Below are 17,971 nucleotides of genomic sequence, written 5' to 3'. Positions count from 1 at the left end.
ACGTGTGTCGCCAACTGACTGCCGGCTTCCTCAGAGACCACGTGGTCTCTGAGGAAGCCGACAGTCGGCTGGCGACATGCGTGTTAGACCCCTCTCTCGGGTGGCTGCGATCATACTGTATAGGCGCACTTGTTTTGGGCTGTCAGCAGGTAATACAGTGGTGATCATTCACTCTTGCATCTCTTACTCTATGGTATATGGCTGTTAGCTGGCAGGTCCAGCGAATTGATAGTATCCTCCAGGTTATTATGCACTGTGTCACTTTGCATTGTATTTTACTATTGTGTACATTAATTACATTGGATTTTGTATTGTATTCATTGCACTGATTGGATTGTATGTGACCCTCTGTTGCATGCATTTACAAGCAACCATCTCATATGATTGATGTATAGATCCCACATAACTATTTGTATTTCCACACTGCAAGCCCCATTTTGCCTTTTATTGCGTGATTATTTGAGCAGCCACCTCATCCTTATTACAGGGTGTTTTTAGATTATTGATTGTATTTTGTCTCCCTACCTAGTGTTTGTCACTGTGTATATTTTGTGTTTTTTTAACCCAGTTATTGATATACATGTTTTACCGTTCATTTTTGATACCAATAAACATACATTTATATTTAATATTAAGACAATTTGGTGTGTTGTGATATCTTTTTCGCCTCTGTATGCCTTCATTATTTTGCTCTAGATATGCACATATTGTTATAAATAACTTATATTTAGCGGTGCTCTCTGGTCTTGTTTTTGTTAATTTGCTTCCATGAAAGCAGGAAGTAGACACATTGCAGATTTATTGCAGGATTTGTATCAGTTATAACAAAGAAATGTTTTTCTTTAAAGGTCATTAAACTTTTGTTTATCTTTTAGAGCAGAGAGGAAGTTCTAAGTTCACATCCGCTTTAAAGGGGAAAAAATAATTATCTCCTGAAACACAGATGTGATAATCTTGAGATTGTACAACCACAGCTGTATGGCCATCTGAAAACAAGATTTGTATCCAGCAGAAGCTTTGCTTGACACAGGAGACAGTGGCATGTAGGCACTAGACACTTTATTCATTTAGTTATAGTACCGGTACTTAACTATAATTTTGCTGTGTTCCTGGATTTGGGCTTTATTAGTATGCTGTGCTTAGGACATTGTTAAATGAACATTATTTTTCTCCAGTTGTCTATTCATATTTCTGGGTGCAGTGTTGAAGACTTTGGGCCTAAAGAAAAGAAAAAACTGCCAGCGGGCAGAAATAAAGAATGTTTTTTTACTTTTGTTCTTTAGAGCAACTCCAACAGGGAAGCGGATGATAAATAAAACACTTTACCTTGGTGTCTCAAACTTTTGAAAAAAGTCAGCATTTCAGGGCAGCAAGACAACATTAAAGTTACAACACTTGTGTAAACCACTTATACCTCTTTCATGTGAGCCGAAAAAAGTCAAGATAGTAGATGAGAATAGGATTCAGTGTTTTGAAAAAAGGGATTGTGCTGTGTTTAGTATTGTGACATTTCATCCATTTCAGTAACTATGCAGCATGGAGTCATTAATTGTATGTCCTCACTACAGCCGTTACCCAAGCCAAAACCAGCAGAAAACTCACACTATGACCTAACAGGATCAAACAGAGTATTCAGTTATTTTATCATGAGTCAGAACCCCAAATCTTACCTACGGTACTGAAAAGCCCATTCCAAGCACTATTTTGCCTTCCATAAAGTATTTGCTGTGTTCTTAAAATGAGTAAGAAGTAATCCCCATAATGCATTACTTCAGGGCTTTGAGTAAATATTCAAATCATTCACAACCATTATTTATAGCGTCTACGGACTAATAATGTTACTGAATAATATCATCATCATCACAGCAAAGTATGGACTGATAAGGCTTTATGGGCTCCATCGCCATTCCCCTGGTCTCCTCCGTTCCACTACTGTATCAACCGGTATATATCTCAGTCATGACCAATCGTGGTTCACTACGCATGTGCGGCCGGCACAGAAAGGCACAGAAAGGCCTGGGCCATGGGGGAACCATGACTGAGATATATACATGGGGACACAGCGGAGGAACAGAGGGACCCAGGAGGACGGTGATGGAGCCCATGGCTGTCTGACATGGGGCTGGATAAGGTAAGTACTAAAGCTGTTTATGTAAACATCTCTGGTACACTTTAAGTATTCAAGTATGTAAGTATTTAAAGGTTGTATGAAGGGAGAATTTGGCATATGTTTTTAAGTAGAGTGCCTGTAGGCTTATTTCAGCCCAGAATCCTAATGGAAGACCAAAACTGCCTTAGACAGCTGTCTGCAAATTGGATTATATAGCCCTGTAAAATAATAGGCTATTGTATACTGGATGCAGTGATGCTCATCTGAGCTAGGATATCCGAGTTACTCGGATATCCTAGCTCTTTTTTCACTATTTGAGCTCGAATACCGAGCTCGAATAGTATTAACTATCCGGGCTGTGCTATCCGAGCGCACTCGGATAGCAAGCAGCTATCCGGAGATATCCTAGCTATCCGAGCTCGGATAGCGTCACGAGCTCGGATAGCGTCACGACAGACGTCACCTCGAGTCCTCACAAGCGAATCAGAGGGCTCCAAGCCCTCTGACTGTAGCCAATCACAGAGGGGGAGCCTGGCCAAACCCCCCTCTATAAATAGCGGACGCCATCTTGCCTCACTCGTCCTGCTTGCGACTTACTGACTGATTGTACTGAGAGACTGCTCCAGTGCTTTTTGTCTGTGTGCAAGTGCATTGCTATTGTTCTAAATCTAGCGTTTTTACACTCCAACACTTGATCTTCAACTGTATTGCTTTGTATTGTAGATAGATTGTATTTTAGGCAGTTTAGGTTGTGTGAGCAGGCCCTGTGCCTGCCCTGCTCTGTGCTCTTGCTCTAGTCTCTAGTTACCTCACCTCACCTGTGCTCTCACCTGTCCTTACTGTACTACTTCTGTGTTAGATAGATATTGTACTATTTTATAGTTAGCAAGGCCCAGCTTTACTGCTATACCTGTCCTGCTGTATCTGCTCTCTGTCTAGTCACACCTGTTGTATTATTTAGCTAGATTCTTCTATTGTTTAGTTAGTAGTACTGTAGTGTACTGTACTCTAGTCTGTGTATAGGTACCGTCCGTCACCGCGTTACCTAGGGTCCTTGTGTACGCAGTGCACGTCTGCGCTGTCCGCACCCTCTCGTTAGTGCTACACCCGTCCTATTGTTTATATATTACTTCTATTGTGTATTTGCTGACTTGTACTGTAGTCTGTGTATAGGGACACCATCAGTCAGCGTCAGCTAGGGTCTTTGTGTGCGCAGTGCGCACTCTCTCGTTAGCGCTACACCGATCTCTGCTGTAGAGTACACCTGTCCGTCACCTCACACACCCACCACAACCAGTCCCACCCCATTAAAGTACCCCACTTGTCCCACCCGCCTTTACATACATAAGTTTTTTTTTTCATTTGTATAATATTAAAAATATACAATGTCTGGCACTGGCAGCCGCGGTCTGGGCAGGGGCAGCAAGGGCAGCAAGGGCATCGCCAAGAGAGGAGGTCGTGGGCGTGGCAGCCGCGCCACCACCACCATGCGCAGTTCTGCGTCTGCACCAGTGGCTATTCCGCCATTAGCCACTGGCCGTGGACGCCTTGGCCGCCCAACAGCTGGGAGTCACGCTGCAGAGACACAGCAGCAGCAGCAGCGTGTGGCCCAGATGTTCCTCCTACCGCCAGGTCGTAGCCGTCCTATTGAGGAGAAGGACGCAGACGCTGTGGTGGAACTGATGGTGGATGAGCAGGCCACCTTTAGCTCTGGAACTGAGTCCTCCACCCCCGCCACCACTCCTGTTCGCAAGAGCAGCAGCAGCCGCCCAGCACTGCCTGGGGAGCAGGAGGAGGAGTGCAGTTCTCCAGCCCCAGCGGGCGACATCAGCACCCTGTCACTCAGCACCTTCTTATCCCCAAGCACAGCGGGGTTATGGAGTGCTGTTGCGGAAGAATTGGCGGAGGAAGGAATGCTCATGGGCACTTTGGGGGATATAAACAGACAAACCGAGAGCCCAATATAGTGTAGTAGGTATTAGCCCAGGACGATAGAAATGAAAGGTAAGTATTATACTTACAAACACGGGTTACCGCTGAGGCAACCACTGTATAGGTAGGTGGGGAGTACAAACCTGTCCCCACTCAGGATTAAGATGTCGCTCTCTGTGATAGAAGAAAAGAGGGTATAACACCCTTCCACCAAGGGTGGTTCGCTGGATAAGACGATGTACAGAGGCGCCAGTAGGATAAAAGATACTAAAAGGTTAAAACATCTAGGTGGTGGTGGTGGACCAACCGACCTAAAGCAGACACGATGCTGTCAATTAAAGTCAATAACAATAAAAGTCAATAAAAATTTATTATTGACTTTAATTGACAGCATCGTGTCTGCTTTAGGTCGGTTGGTCCACCACCACCACCTAGATGTTTTAACCTTTTAGTATCTTTTATCCTACTGGCGCCTCTGTACATCGTCTTAACTTTGTGGGATGATGCTTTGGACAGTCAGACAGTGGTGACTGTCCATCCGCCCATGCATGCAGAAGGGGAGTTTGGGGGATCCCAGCAGGACATGTTTGTGGAGGGGGAGGATGATGATGGCATTGTGAAGGACAAAGACTGGTTGCCAGGTCCTGGGAGTGGGGATGTCATCAGCTCTGAGGAGGAGGAGGATGCGTCTGCGGGCCTTGCTAGAAGGATCAGCATCGCAGGCATGGGCAGGATCACAAGTGGGCGTGGTATGCAGGCCACACAGCGTGCTGATCAGGAGACGAGTTCTGCCAGTGCCACCACCAGCCGCACCAAGAACCCCCCCCCCCCCAACCACCACAGGGAGACCAGCGGCAGCAGCACCTTCCAGCCGAAGGGGCAACTTCACCTCCCCATATGGAATTTTTTCACCCTTCCATATTTGGAGTGCAAGTATGCCACCTGCGACCAGTGCTTCAAGCAGCTCAGCAGAGGGAAGGAGCCCTCTGCGTTTGGCACCACCTCTCTGGTCAACCACCTTGCAGGGAAACACTTTCACGAGCATGAGGAGTTTGTGAAGTTGAAGGAAGCTGGCAGTGGCAGACCCGCCACCACTGCGAAGCCGTCGGCAGCAGGAGTGCGTCAGCAACGCACTGCTCCTCCTCCCTCTGCAACTCCTGCCGCCGACACTGAGGCCTGTTCTGGCAGCCAGTCCTCAGTGGCCTCCTCTGCTCCCTCCACTGCTTCCAGTGCCAGCAAAAGACCTCGCCAGACCCTGCTCAGCGACACCTTCCAGGGGGTTGTCAGGGTTCTGCCTCCCAGCAGCCGTTGCGTGTGTCAGCTGAACGGCTTGCTGGCACGGGCCATGTGCTCCCAACTCCTGCCTTATTCCCTTGTGCAGGAGGGGAGCGACATGCGTGCGCTCCTGATATGTGCAGCCCCCGATTGGCCAATCCCCAGCCGACATTATTTTGCACGCACGGCCATCCCTGCACTTCACTGCTCTGTGATGGCCAATGTCGGGAGAGGGCTGGAGCACGCGGTGGGTCAACGGGTCCACGTCACCATGGACTCGTGGAGCAGCCGGTTTGGGACAGGCCGCTATCTGTCCTTCACCGCGCATTGGGTCAGCTTGGTGGAAGGGGGTGAGGAGGGGGGAGCAGCATCGGGCACTGTCAGAGCAGCAGCAGCACCAACAATGCAGTGGGTGGTGCCACCATGCAGGGTCAGCGGAACAGCAGCAGGTTCCTCTGATCCGCTTCCATCCTCCGCCACACCAGCCCAAACCCCCCGCCTCAGCAGCAGCGTGAAGCCCCGCCACTGCCAAGTGCTGCTGGAATTGGTCAGCCTGGGGAAGACCAAACTGACGGCGAACCACGTCCTGGCCAAACTCCGAGAGCAGGAGTGGAATTGGCTGACCCCCAGAGGCCTCAGAGTCGGAGAGGTGGTGTCCGACAATGGGGCAAACCTGGTTGCTGCCATCAGCAGGGGAGACCTGACCCACATCCCCAGCCTGGCGCACGTCCTGAACCTGGTAGTCCAAAAGTTCCTGCGGACCTACCAGGGGATGGACCGACTCCTTGAGGCGGCAAGGAAAGTTGTGCGTCACTTCCGGCACTCGCCTGCAGCCGTGGCGAGCCTGGAAGAGGTACAGAAGGAGCTGCTCCTGCCACAGCACCGGCTCATGCTCGATGTTCCAACTCGCTGGGACTCCACCCTGGCGATGTTAGAGCGTCTGGTTGAACAGAGGCAGGCTGTCAGCCAGTACGTTGCACGAGCAACAGTTGCCTCCCTTACTGCAACTGGGCGTGCCGCCACCAACCTCCCGTCCATCATCTCCACGGAGGACTGGGGGCACATGCAGCAGGTGTGTTCAGTCCTGGCACCCTTCCTGCAGGCCACCAACATGGTGAGCAGGGACCATGCAATGGAGTGCGAGTGGGGCCCCTTGGTGTGTGTGCTGGACAGGGCCCTGTATGCACTGGTGGAAGAGGGAGCGGCAGCCTTGGACCAGCAGGAGCTGCAGGCAGCTTCACAGGCCACCTCTGAGGAGGAGGGCTCGGAGTTGGTGGAGGTCCCTGACCTTGCTGCTGATGAGGGGGAGCAGCAGAGCGCAGCTGGACTGGTGCGGGGGTGGAGAGAGGATGAGGTGGAGGAGGCAGAGGAGGACAGCAATGTCAGCTCTGGGGGCTGGGCTGCAGATGATGTGCCAACAGACGTGGCCAGACTGTTCCCAATGGCAGCGCACATGCTGAGGTGCTTGTGCAAGGACCCAAGGGTGATCCAGATGAAGCAGAGGGAGGACATCTGGATCTGCATGATGCTGGACCCACGTCTGAAGGGGAAGCTCAGCCAGTTCCTGCCTGCAGGAGGAGACCGTGCGCAACAAATGAGGGATTTGCAGCTGTCCCTTGTTGAGCGCTTGGAAGAAGCCTTCCCTCAGACATCCACCCCCACTGTCCAGCCAGCACAGAGGCAGCAGCAGGTGCCTGCATCCACCAGCAGCAAGCGCTCGCGCACCACAGACCTGCTGTCTCTGACCCAAGAGCTCTACATGAGTGTAGAGCTGCCAAGGACTAGAGAGGAGGTGCCTGCAGCAGCATCCTTCTCCAGTCACAGGCAGCGCTTGACCCGCATGGTGGCTGACTACATGGGGTCCTTCAGCAGGCTTAACAGCGTGGCCCCTGTTGATCCCATGGAGTATTGGGTCAAGCACCTGCCGATCTGGAGCGAGCTTGCGCAGTATGCCCTGGAAGTGCTCTCCTGCCCCCTTTCCAGCGTACTGTCAGAGCGTTGCTTCAGTGCAGCCGGTGGAGTCATCACTGAGAAGCGATCTCGTCTGTCTCACAAGTCTGTGGACAGACTGACGTTTCTCAAAATGAACCAGGCTTGGGTGGAAGGCGAATTCATGGCCCCTGTTGTCAGCGAGAGGGGTACATGAAATGACGACTGGCACACACACATACACCTGCTGCTGCTGCTGCTGTTATATTTCATCCTGCTGTCTGTGTCTCCACTGCCAGGGAACACATTACAACGGGGGTGCTCAATAGGTCGATCGCGATCTACCGGTAGATCGCGACCGCCTATTTGGTAGATCGCGGCCTCTTGGCCGCGTCTTGACAAATATCGCGGCCTTTTGTGTTGTTTGATACACCAGCCGCGCATTGTAACTGATCAGCCGCGGCTGTCAGAAAATGGCCGCGGCTGTCAGAAAATGGCCGCGGCTGTCAGAAAATGCTTCCCAGCACACTGAGGGGAGAGGCGCGGCTGACAGCACAGAGGTGTGGCTGAAGGGGAGAGGAGCCAATTGTGAGCTTCTCCTCTCCCTCCTCTCTGATGGGCAGGAGTTGTGGCCACGCCCCCCCAGGTCCCGCGGGTCTTACAATCACGCGCCGAGGCCGAAACCTGACCGCCATCTTGTCTTGTGAGATGCGCCGGAGAGGCTTTGAGGTGGGCACATTACGTGGTGGGTCGGGTCGGTCGCTGTTGAGGTCGAGTGGATTCTTACTGCGAGGTAGTGGTATGTGCAGGGTGAAAGGGATTTAGTGTTTTAATATTAGAAGCCATGTGCTGTGTGTGGGGGGGAGAACGATCATTGGGGGGGGGGGTTAGTGGGGTTAAGTGCTAGTGGGGTTAAGTTTATAAATGTGGGTACCTGTGTATCTGTGTGTGTGTGGGGGGAGGAGATACTATGTGCATCTGCTGCCAAATATACTGGGGTGGGGAGGGGGGCTTTCATGTCACACTGTGTGTGTGTGTGTGTGAGGGGGGGGGGGAATACTGTGTGCATCTGCTGCCAAATATAGGCCCCTATACCTGGCTAAGCTACACTGAGGGCTCCTATACTTGGCTAAGCTACACTGAGGGCCCATATACCTGGCTAAGCTACACTGAGGGCTCCTATACCTGGCTAAGCTACACTGAGGGCCCCTATACTTGGCTAAGCTACACGGAGGACTCCTATACCTGGCTAAGCTACACTGAGGGCCCCTATACCTGGCTAAGCTACACTGAGGGTTCCTATACTTGGCTAAGCTACACTGAGGGCTCCTATACTTGGCTAAGCTACACTGAGGGCCCATATACCTGGCTAAGCTACACTGAGGGCTCCTATACCTGGCTAAGCTACACTGAGGGCTTCTATACTTGGCTAACCTACACTGAGGGCTCCTATACTTGGCTAAGCTACACTGAGGGCTCCTATACTTGGCTAAGCTACACTGAGGGCCCATATACCTGGCTAAGCTACACTGAGGGCTCCTATACCTGGCTAAGCTACACTGAGGGCCCCTATACTTGGCTAAGCTACACTGAGGGCCCCTATACTTGGCTAAGCTACACTGAGGGCCCCTATACCTGGCTAAGCTACACTGAGGGCTCCTATACCTGGCTAAGCTACACTGAGGGCCCCTATACTTGGCTAAGCTACACTGAGGGCTCCTATACCTGGCTAAGCTACACTGAGGGCCCCTATACTTGGCTAAGCTACACTGAGGGCTCCTATACTTGGCTAAGCTACACTGAGGGCTCCTATACCTGGCTAAGCTACACTGAGGGCTCCTATACCTGGCTAAGCTACACTGAGGGCCCCTATACCTGGATAAGCTACACTGGGGGGCCCTATACCTTTCTAACCTACACTCGGGGCCCAAATGCCAGGCTAACCTACACTGGGGCCCATATGCCTGGCTAACCTACACTGGGGCCCATATGCCTGGCTAACCTACACTGGGGCCCATATGCCTGGCTAACCTACACTGGGGGCCCATATGCCTGGCTAACCTACACTGGGGGCCCATATGCCTGGCTAACCTACACTGGGGGCCCATATGCCTGGCTAACCTACACTGGGGGCCCATATGCCTGGCTAACCTACACTGGGGGCCCATATACCTGGATAACCTTGACTGGGGGCTCATATACCTGGCTAACCTATACTGAGGGCCCATATACCTGGCTAACCTATACTGAGGGCCCATATACCTGGCTAACCTATACTGAGGGCACGTAACCTATGCTGCAGGCACATACACCTGGCTAACCTACGTCGGGGGGGGGGGCGTGCTTAGCATTTGGGACGTTGTTAGATCTCCTGGCCTCGGCAAATTTTAAAGTAGCTCGCGAGCCGAAAAAGTGTGGGCACCCCTGCATTACAAGGTGCTGCTGCCCAAGCGCCACCAGCTATTACGCTCAACAATAGCTGCAATAATTAAAAATAAAAATAAAAAAAAATAGTAATTATTTTAGAGGTGTCCAGGTTGAAAACTGTGCTGTCCCAATTGTGTATTGGACACAATGTGGGCTTCATGACCGCTGTCTGGAACCTCATGCTGTTCATTTACGGCCCTGGAACCACCACTAGGAACCAGGGCCTACTATGTCTCACTGCCTGCCCTCCTGCCTGCTGCCAAATGCCAGTCTGCCACACACACTTATCCTCCTCACGCTGCCTGCTGTTATATTTCCTCCTGCTGTCTGTGTCTCCTCTCCACTGCCAGGGAACACATTACAAGGTGCTGCTGCCCAAGCGCCACCAGCTATTAGGCTCAACAATAGCTGCATTAATTTGAGAAAAAAAAAATTGTAATTATTTTAGAGGTGTCCGGGTTGAAAACTGTGCTGTCCCAATTGTGTATTGGACACAATGTGGGCTTCACGACCACTGTCTGGAACCTCATGCTGTTCATTTACGGCCCTGGAACCACCGCTAGGAACCAGGGCCTACTATGTCTCACTGCCTGCCCTCCTGCCTGCTGCCAAATGCCAATCTGCCACACACACTTATCCTCCTCACGCTGCCTGCTGTTATATTTCCTTCTGCTGTCTGCGTCTCCTCTCCACTGCCAGGGAACACATTACAAGGTGCTGCTGCCCAAGCGCCACCAGCTATTAGGCTCAACAATAGCTGCATTAATTTGAAAAAAAAAAAAATTGTAATTATTTTAGAGGTGTCCGGGTTGAAAACTGTGCTGTCCCAATTGTGTATTGGACACAATGTGGGCTTCACAACCACTGTCTCGAAACTCATGCTGTTCATTTACGGCCCTGCAACCACCGCTAGGAACCAGGGCCTACTATGTCTCGCTGCCTGCCCTCCTGCCCTCCTGCCTGCTGCCAAATGCCAGTCTGCCACACACACTTATCCTCCTCACGCTGCCTGCTGTTATATTTCCTCCTGCTGTCTGTGTCTCCTCTCCACTGCCAGGGAACACATTACAAGGTGCTGCTGCCCAAGCGCCACCAGCTATTACGCTCAACAATAGCTGCATTAATTTGAAAAAAAAATTGTAATTATTTAAGAGGTGTCCGGGTTGAAAGCTGTGCTGTCCCAATTGTGTATTGGACACAATGTGGGCTTCATGACCGCTGTCTGGAACCGCATGCTGTGCATTTACGGCCCTGGAACCACCGCTAGGAACCAGGGCCTACTATGTCTCGCTGCCTGCCCTCCTGCCTGCTGCCAAATGCCAGTCTGCCACACACACTTGTCCTCCTCACGCTGCCTGCTGTTATATTTCCTCCTGCTGTCTGTGTCTCCTCTCCACTGCCAGGGAACACATTACAAGGTGCTGCTGCCCATGCACCACCAGCTATTACGCTCAACAATAGCTGCAATAATTTAAAAACAAAAAAAAAATGTAATTATTTTAGAGGTGTCCGGGTTGAAAACTATGCTGTCCCAATTGTGTATTGGACACAATGTGGGCTTCACGACCGCTGTCTGGAACCTCATGATGTTCATTTACGGCCCTGGTACCACCGCTAGGTACCAGGGCCTATTATGTCAGTCACATCACACTGCCTGACACACATTACTCCTCCTCCTGTAGCTGCATTGAGCTTCTGCTGTCTGTGTGCTGCTACCACTGCCAGGGAGAACAGAAGAAGAACTATTTTCTACTGCCACCTGCCCACCCACTCTCCTACCAAGTACCGACCGACTATTACCACACACTACAAATAGCTGCAAGCCTGCAACTACTTCCTCCTCCTGCTGATGTCTGTGTTTTACCACCGCCAGGGTACACAGAAAAAGGCGCTGTGGCTTGCAATGTGCCACTACCTACCTATTATGCCATCAACACAAATATAACTATGGTGTTATTAAAATAAAATATTTCCACAAATGAAGTAAAAAAAAATATTACAAAAGAAAGGAAAACCAAGACACATAATATAATGATAGAGAAGAAGAGGAAGAAGAAGAAGAAGATGAAGAAGAGGAAGATATAGAACAAGAAGATATAGAAGAAGATGAAGAAGAGGAAGATATAGAACAAGAAGATATAGAAGAAGATGAAGAAGATGAAGAAGATATAGAAGAAGAAGATATAGAAGATGAAGAAGATGAAGAAGATATAGAAGAAGAAGATATAGAAGAAGAAGAAGAAGAAGAAGATATAGAAGAAGATATAGAAGAAGAAGAAGAAGAAGAAGAAGAAGAAGAAGAAGAAGAAGAAGATATCGAAGAAGAAGAAGATATAGAAGAAGAAGAAGAAGAAGAAGATATAGAAGAAGAAAATATAGAAAAAGAAGATATAGAAGAAGAAGAAGAAGATATAGAAGAAGAAGAAGAAGATATAGAAGAAGAAGAAGAAGATATAGAAGAAGAAGAAGAAGATATTGAAGGAGAAGAAGAAGATATAGAAGAAGAAGAAGAAAATATAGAAGAAGAAGATATAGAAGAAGATGATGAAGAAGAAGAAGATATAGAAGAAGAAGAAGAAGATATAGAAGAAGAAGAAAAAGATATGGAAGAAGAAGATGAAGACGACGTAAATGAAGACTAACAACCATTTTGGACACACCTTCTCATGCAAACACTTTTCATGAAGTTAATTTACTTTTTTTGAGACCTTTTTTATAACTACTACATCACCACATAATTACTTGATGTTTTTCTTCATAAAAAAGGTGGTTTCATGCATCATTGACCTCCAATACAAGTTTTACAAGCTATTTAAGGCCAGCTCGAATATTTTACTCGAATACAGACTCGGATAGTGACGTTGGATATCCGAGGTCGAATCGGATATTCGATTACATCGGATATTGAACTTCGAGTGAATTCGGATAGTTTACTATCCGAATTCGACCAAACTGGAATAGGATAATAAGGTATCCGAGCAACACTGACTGGATGTTCTTCCTAACTTCTAGTGTATCTGGATATCCATAATGTAACTTGGTACTCCATAAAACGTCCGCCTTATACATCCTACCGTAGCCCTATTACAGTGTATACCGTGCATTGATTGAGGAGCAAAACAGACTGAAAAACTTTTTGCAAGTTGAATTAAATTACTTTATAAAATAAATACGCTTTCAGTGTGTAATAAACCAGTGGTTCTACATGTATGGTTGGCCTTTCACAGACAGAAAGAAATTATTTACATATCCACTTAAGTTCCTGAAGTGATGCATTATGGGGATTAGTTATGTTTCACCTGAAAATGATTACTGACAAGGGGACTCCAGTATTCCAGGAATTTTGTATGAAATCAGTTTCACAGTTTATAGTGAGTTTTCCTTTCTGCCAATATTTTTATAAAAACTTGCATTTTTGCAAGTTTCGGGACCAGCAGCATTATGTAACACTACAGGGATCTCACAGAACTCTTAGTGATGTAGATCAGTACTTCTCCAAATCTCTGCAATGGTTAACAGTGCTGACAAGGGGCATAAGATTCAATATTTAAGATCCAAGCACTTAATTGTCATTGTGTAACACAACAAAACGACTTTTCTTGACAGCCCCACAGTGCACATAAGGAACATTGTGGTAGTAATGAAGGTAGAAATAGAGGAATTATACAAGTATGCCAGGCATATCAAATATTTAAACAATTTGTACACAGTGTTCATTATTTCAGAGAAGATTTAGAGTTTAACAAGTTTATGGCAGATGGAAAAAAGCTGTTTTGTCTGTTTGTGTGTATGCAGATTGATCTAATGCGCCTAGCTGATAGTAGGGGCTCAAACCGGGTGTTTCCAGGGTGAGTGTTATCCTTGTTAATGTTTTTGGCCCTTCTCATACAGCAAGTCTGCTGACCCCATAATTGCGCTAGAATTGGTCTAGAGAAAGGTGTAAGATGCACATCACAGAAGCGCATCCTCTCCCTGTTCTTCTGAAAAACACATCAGGTCTGTTTAAAGTGAACCTGAATTGTTACACAGTACACAGTGAAAAGTCTTTATTCCACATATAATTGTTGAAGAAATTAACGTTTCTGTGTTCCATGTTTGTTTAGGCAAAAAAAAAAACTGTCTATTTAGTTGTTATCAGCAACTATGAATAGACTGCAGAAGGGCTCTGCCGACTCTGCTCTCCATGGGATAAAAACACTGAGGCTTAACCTTTTCACTGCCTTCTACAAATGTGAAACCAAGTAAAACTTCATTTAAAAAAAAATTCCGTAAGATTTTTTTCCCCATAAAAGTTATCATTTTGGGGCTAATATTTTAAAACAGGAAAACAATTCTAAGTTTAGTTCCACTTTAAATGGAAAACAAAATTTACTAAGCAAGATTTTATTTTTTGTCACAAGTTAGCGGAAAATGACACTTTGTGAAAAAAAACCAATAAAAATCAATTTCCGCTAACTTGTGACAAAAAATAAAATCTTCTATGAACTCACCGTACTACTAACAGAATACCTTGGGGTGTCTTTTTTCTAAAATGGAGTCATTTGTGGGGTTCCTATACTGTCCTGGCGTTTTAGGGGCCCTAAACCGTGAGGAGTAGTCTTGAAACAAAATTTCTCAAAATGACCTGTGAAATCCTAAAGGTACTCATTGGACTTTGGGCCCCTTAGCGCAGTTAGGGTGCAAAAAAGTGCCACACATGTGGTATCGCCGTACTCGGGAGAAGTAGTACAATGTGTTTTGGGGTGTATTTTTACACATACCCATGCTGGGTGGGAGAAATAACTCTGTAAATGGACAATTGTGTGTAAAAAAATCAAAAGATTGTCATTTACAGAGGTATTTCTCCCACCCAGCATGGGTATGTGTAAAAATACACCCCAAAACACATTATACTACTTCTCCCGAGTACGGCGATACCACATGTGTGGCACTTTTTTGCACCCTAACTGCGCTAAGGGGCCCAAAGTCCAATGAGTACCTTTAGGATTTCACAGGTCATTTTTGTTTCAAGACTACTCCTCACGGTTTAGGGCCCCTAAAATGCCAGGGCAGTATAGGAACCCCACTAATGACCCCATTTTAGAAAGAAGACACCCCAAGGTATTCTGTTAGTAGTACGGTGAGTTCATAGAAGTTTTTATTTTTTTGTCACAAGTTAGCGGAAATTGATTTTAATTGTTTTTTTTCACAAAGTGTCATTTTCCGCTAACTTGTGACAAAAAATAAAATCTTCTATGAACTCACCATACTCCTAACGGAATACCTTTGGGTGTCTTCTTTCTAGAATGGGGTCATTTGTGGGGTTCCTATACTGCCCTGGCATTTTAGGGGCCCTAAACCGTGAGGAGTAGTCTTGAAACCAACAATGTCGCAAAATGACCTGTGAAATCCTAAAGGTACTCATTGGAATTTGGGCCCCTTAGCGTACTTAGGGTGCAAAAAAGTGCCACATATGTGGTACCGCCGTACTCAGGAGAAGTAGTATAATGTGTTTTGGGGTGTATTTTTACACATACCCATGCTGGGTGGGAGAAATATCTCTGTAAATGACAATTGTTTGATTTTTTTACACACAATTGTCCATTTACAGAGAGATTTCTCCCACCCAGCATGGGTATGTGTAAAAATACACCCCAAAACACATTATACTACTTCTCCTGAGTATGGCGATACCACATGTGTGACACTTTTTTGCAGCCTAGGTGCGCTAAGGGGCCCAACGTCCTAATCACAGGTCATTTTGAGGCATTTGTTTTCTAGACTACTCCTCACGGTTTAGGGCCCCTAAAATGCCAGGGTAGTATAGGAACCCCACAAGTGACCCCATTTTAGAAAGAAGACACCCCAAGGTATTCCGTTAGGTGTATGGCGAGTTCATAGAAGATTTTATTTTTTGTCACAAGTTAGTGAAAAATGACACTTTGTGAAAAAAAAAAAAAAAATCAATTTCCGCTAACTTTTGACAAAAAATAAAATCTTCTATGAACTCGTCATACACCTAACAGAATACATTGGGGTGTCTTTTTTTCTAAAATGGGGTCAGTTTGTGGGGTTCCTATACCGCCCTGGCATTTTACGGGCCCAAAACCGTGAGTAGTCTGGAAACCAAATGTCTCAAAATGACTGTTCAGGGGTATAATCATCTGAAAATTTTGATGACAGGTGGTCTATGAGGGGGCGAATTTTGTGGAACCGGTCATAAGCAGGTTGGCCTTTTAGATGACAGGTTGTATTGGGCCTGATCTGATGGATAGGAGTGCTAGGGGGTGACAGGAGGTGATTGATGGGTGTCTCAGGGGGTGGTTAGAGGGGAAAATAGATGCAATCAATGCACTGGGGAGGTGATCGGAAGGGGGTCTGAGGGGGATCTGAGGGTTTGGCCAAGTGATCAGGAGCCCACACGGGGCAAATTAGGGCCTGATCTGATGGGTAGGTGTGCTAGGTGGTGACAGGAGGTGATTGATGGGTGTCTCAAGGTGTGATTAGAGGGGGGAATAGATGCAAGCAATGCACTGGCGAGGTGATCAGGGCTGGGGCATGAGGGCATTCTGAGGGTGTGGGTGGGTGATTGAGTGCCCTAGGGGCAGATAGGGGTCTAATCTGATAGGTAGCAGTGACAGGGGGTGATTGATGGGTAATTAGTGGGTGTTTAGGGTAGAGAACAGATATAAACACTGCACTTGGGAGGTGATCTGATGTCGGATCTGCGGGCGAACTATTGGTGTGGGTGGGTGATCAGATTGCCCGCAAGGGGCAGGTTAGGGGCTGATTGATGAGTGGCAGTGACAGGGGGTGATTGATGGGTGGTAGTGACAGGGGGTGATTGATGGGTGATCAGTGGTTTATTACAGGGAAGGACAGATGTAAATAATGCCCTGGCGAATTGATAAGGGGGGGGTCTGAGGGCAATCTGAGCGTGTAGGCGGGTGATTGGGTGCCGGCAAGGGGCAGATTAGGATCTGATCTGATGGGTAACAGTGACAGGTGGTGATAGGGGGTGATTGATGGGTAATTAGTGGGTGTTTAGAGGAGACAATAGATGTAAACCTGCGCTTGGGTGGTGATCTGATGTCGGATCTGCGGGCGATCTATTGGTGTGGGTGGGTGATCAGATTGCCTGCAAGAGGCAGGTTAGCGGCTGATTGATGGGTGGCAGTAACAGGGGGTGATTGATGGGTGATTGACAGGTGATTGACAGGTGATTGACAGGTGATCAGGGGGGATAGATACATACAGTACACAGGGGAGGGGGGGGTCCGGGGGGGGGGGGGTCTGGGGAGAATCTAAGGGGTGGGGGGGTGATCAGGAGGGGGCAGGGGGCAGGGGGGGGTAAAAAAAAATAGCGTTGACAGATAGTGACAGGGAGTGATTGATGGGTGATTAGGGGGGTGATTGGGTGCAAACAGGGGTCTGGGGGGTGGGCAGGGGCGGGGGTCTGAGGGGTGCTGTGGGCGATCTGGGGCAGGGGGGGGAGAAATCAGTGTGCTTGGGTGCGACATAGGGTGGCTGCAGCCTGCCCTGGTGGTCCCTCGGACACTGGGACCACCAGGGCAGGAGGCAGCCTGTATAATACACTTTGTAAACATTACAAAGTGTATTATACACTTTGTATGCGGCGATCGCGGGCTTAACATCCCGCCGGCGCTTCCGTATGGCCGGCGGGATGTTGCGGCGGGTGAGCGGTGACAGACGCCGGCGGAGGATCGCGTCACGGATGACGCGATCGCTCCGCCCATGCCCCTACAAGGACCGCCGCCTTTGGGCATGAGCTGGTCCTTGCGGGGTCCACTTCCCGGCCGCCTATGTGCGTTAGGCGGTCGGGAAGTGGTTAAAGGAAACCTTGAAATGAAAAAGACATGTGCTTTTACATTGCACAGCACACAAATAAATATGCTGTAATGCTATTCTTATTTCTCTGTCTGAAAGAGTTAATATTTAAGTATGCAACTGACAGTTTTTCTCCAGTCGGGTCCCAGTCAGACTATAGCATCACTCATTGATAATACTTTGCTCTCAAAACCCCAGTTCTGGGCCAGGAGGGGATAGATAAAAAATGGTCAATAGTTCAAACATTTGAGCACTCTGAGACACATTGTTACAAATTGTTCCATTCAGCAGAGACAAAACAATATTTCTGCTTTTTTAAGTCTTTAAACAGAACATAAAACTGTGGGATATCTAAAAGTCTTTTTTTAGAAGTAGTAGGATAGATTCAACTGTTTATCTCTTCACTTTGTTTTCACTTAAGGATCACTTAATGCAGGTGTAGAATATAAGAAACAATTAATTCTTCTTTGT

The sequence above is a fragment of the Hyperolius riggenbachi genome, chromosome 2, assembly GCF_040937935.1.
Source record: "Hyperolius riggenbachi isolate aHypRig1 chromosome 2, aHypRig1.pri, whole genome shotgun sequence".
In the NCBI taxonomy this organism is placed as follows: domain Eukaryota; kingdom Metazoa; phylum Chordata; class Amphibia; order Anura; family Hyperoliidae; genus Hyperolius; species Hyperolius riggenbachi.
The sequence above is the reverse complement of the archived record's forward strand: the minus strand, read 5'-3'. Positions refer to the sequence as shown.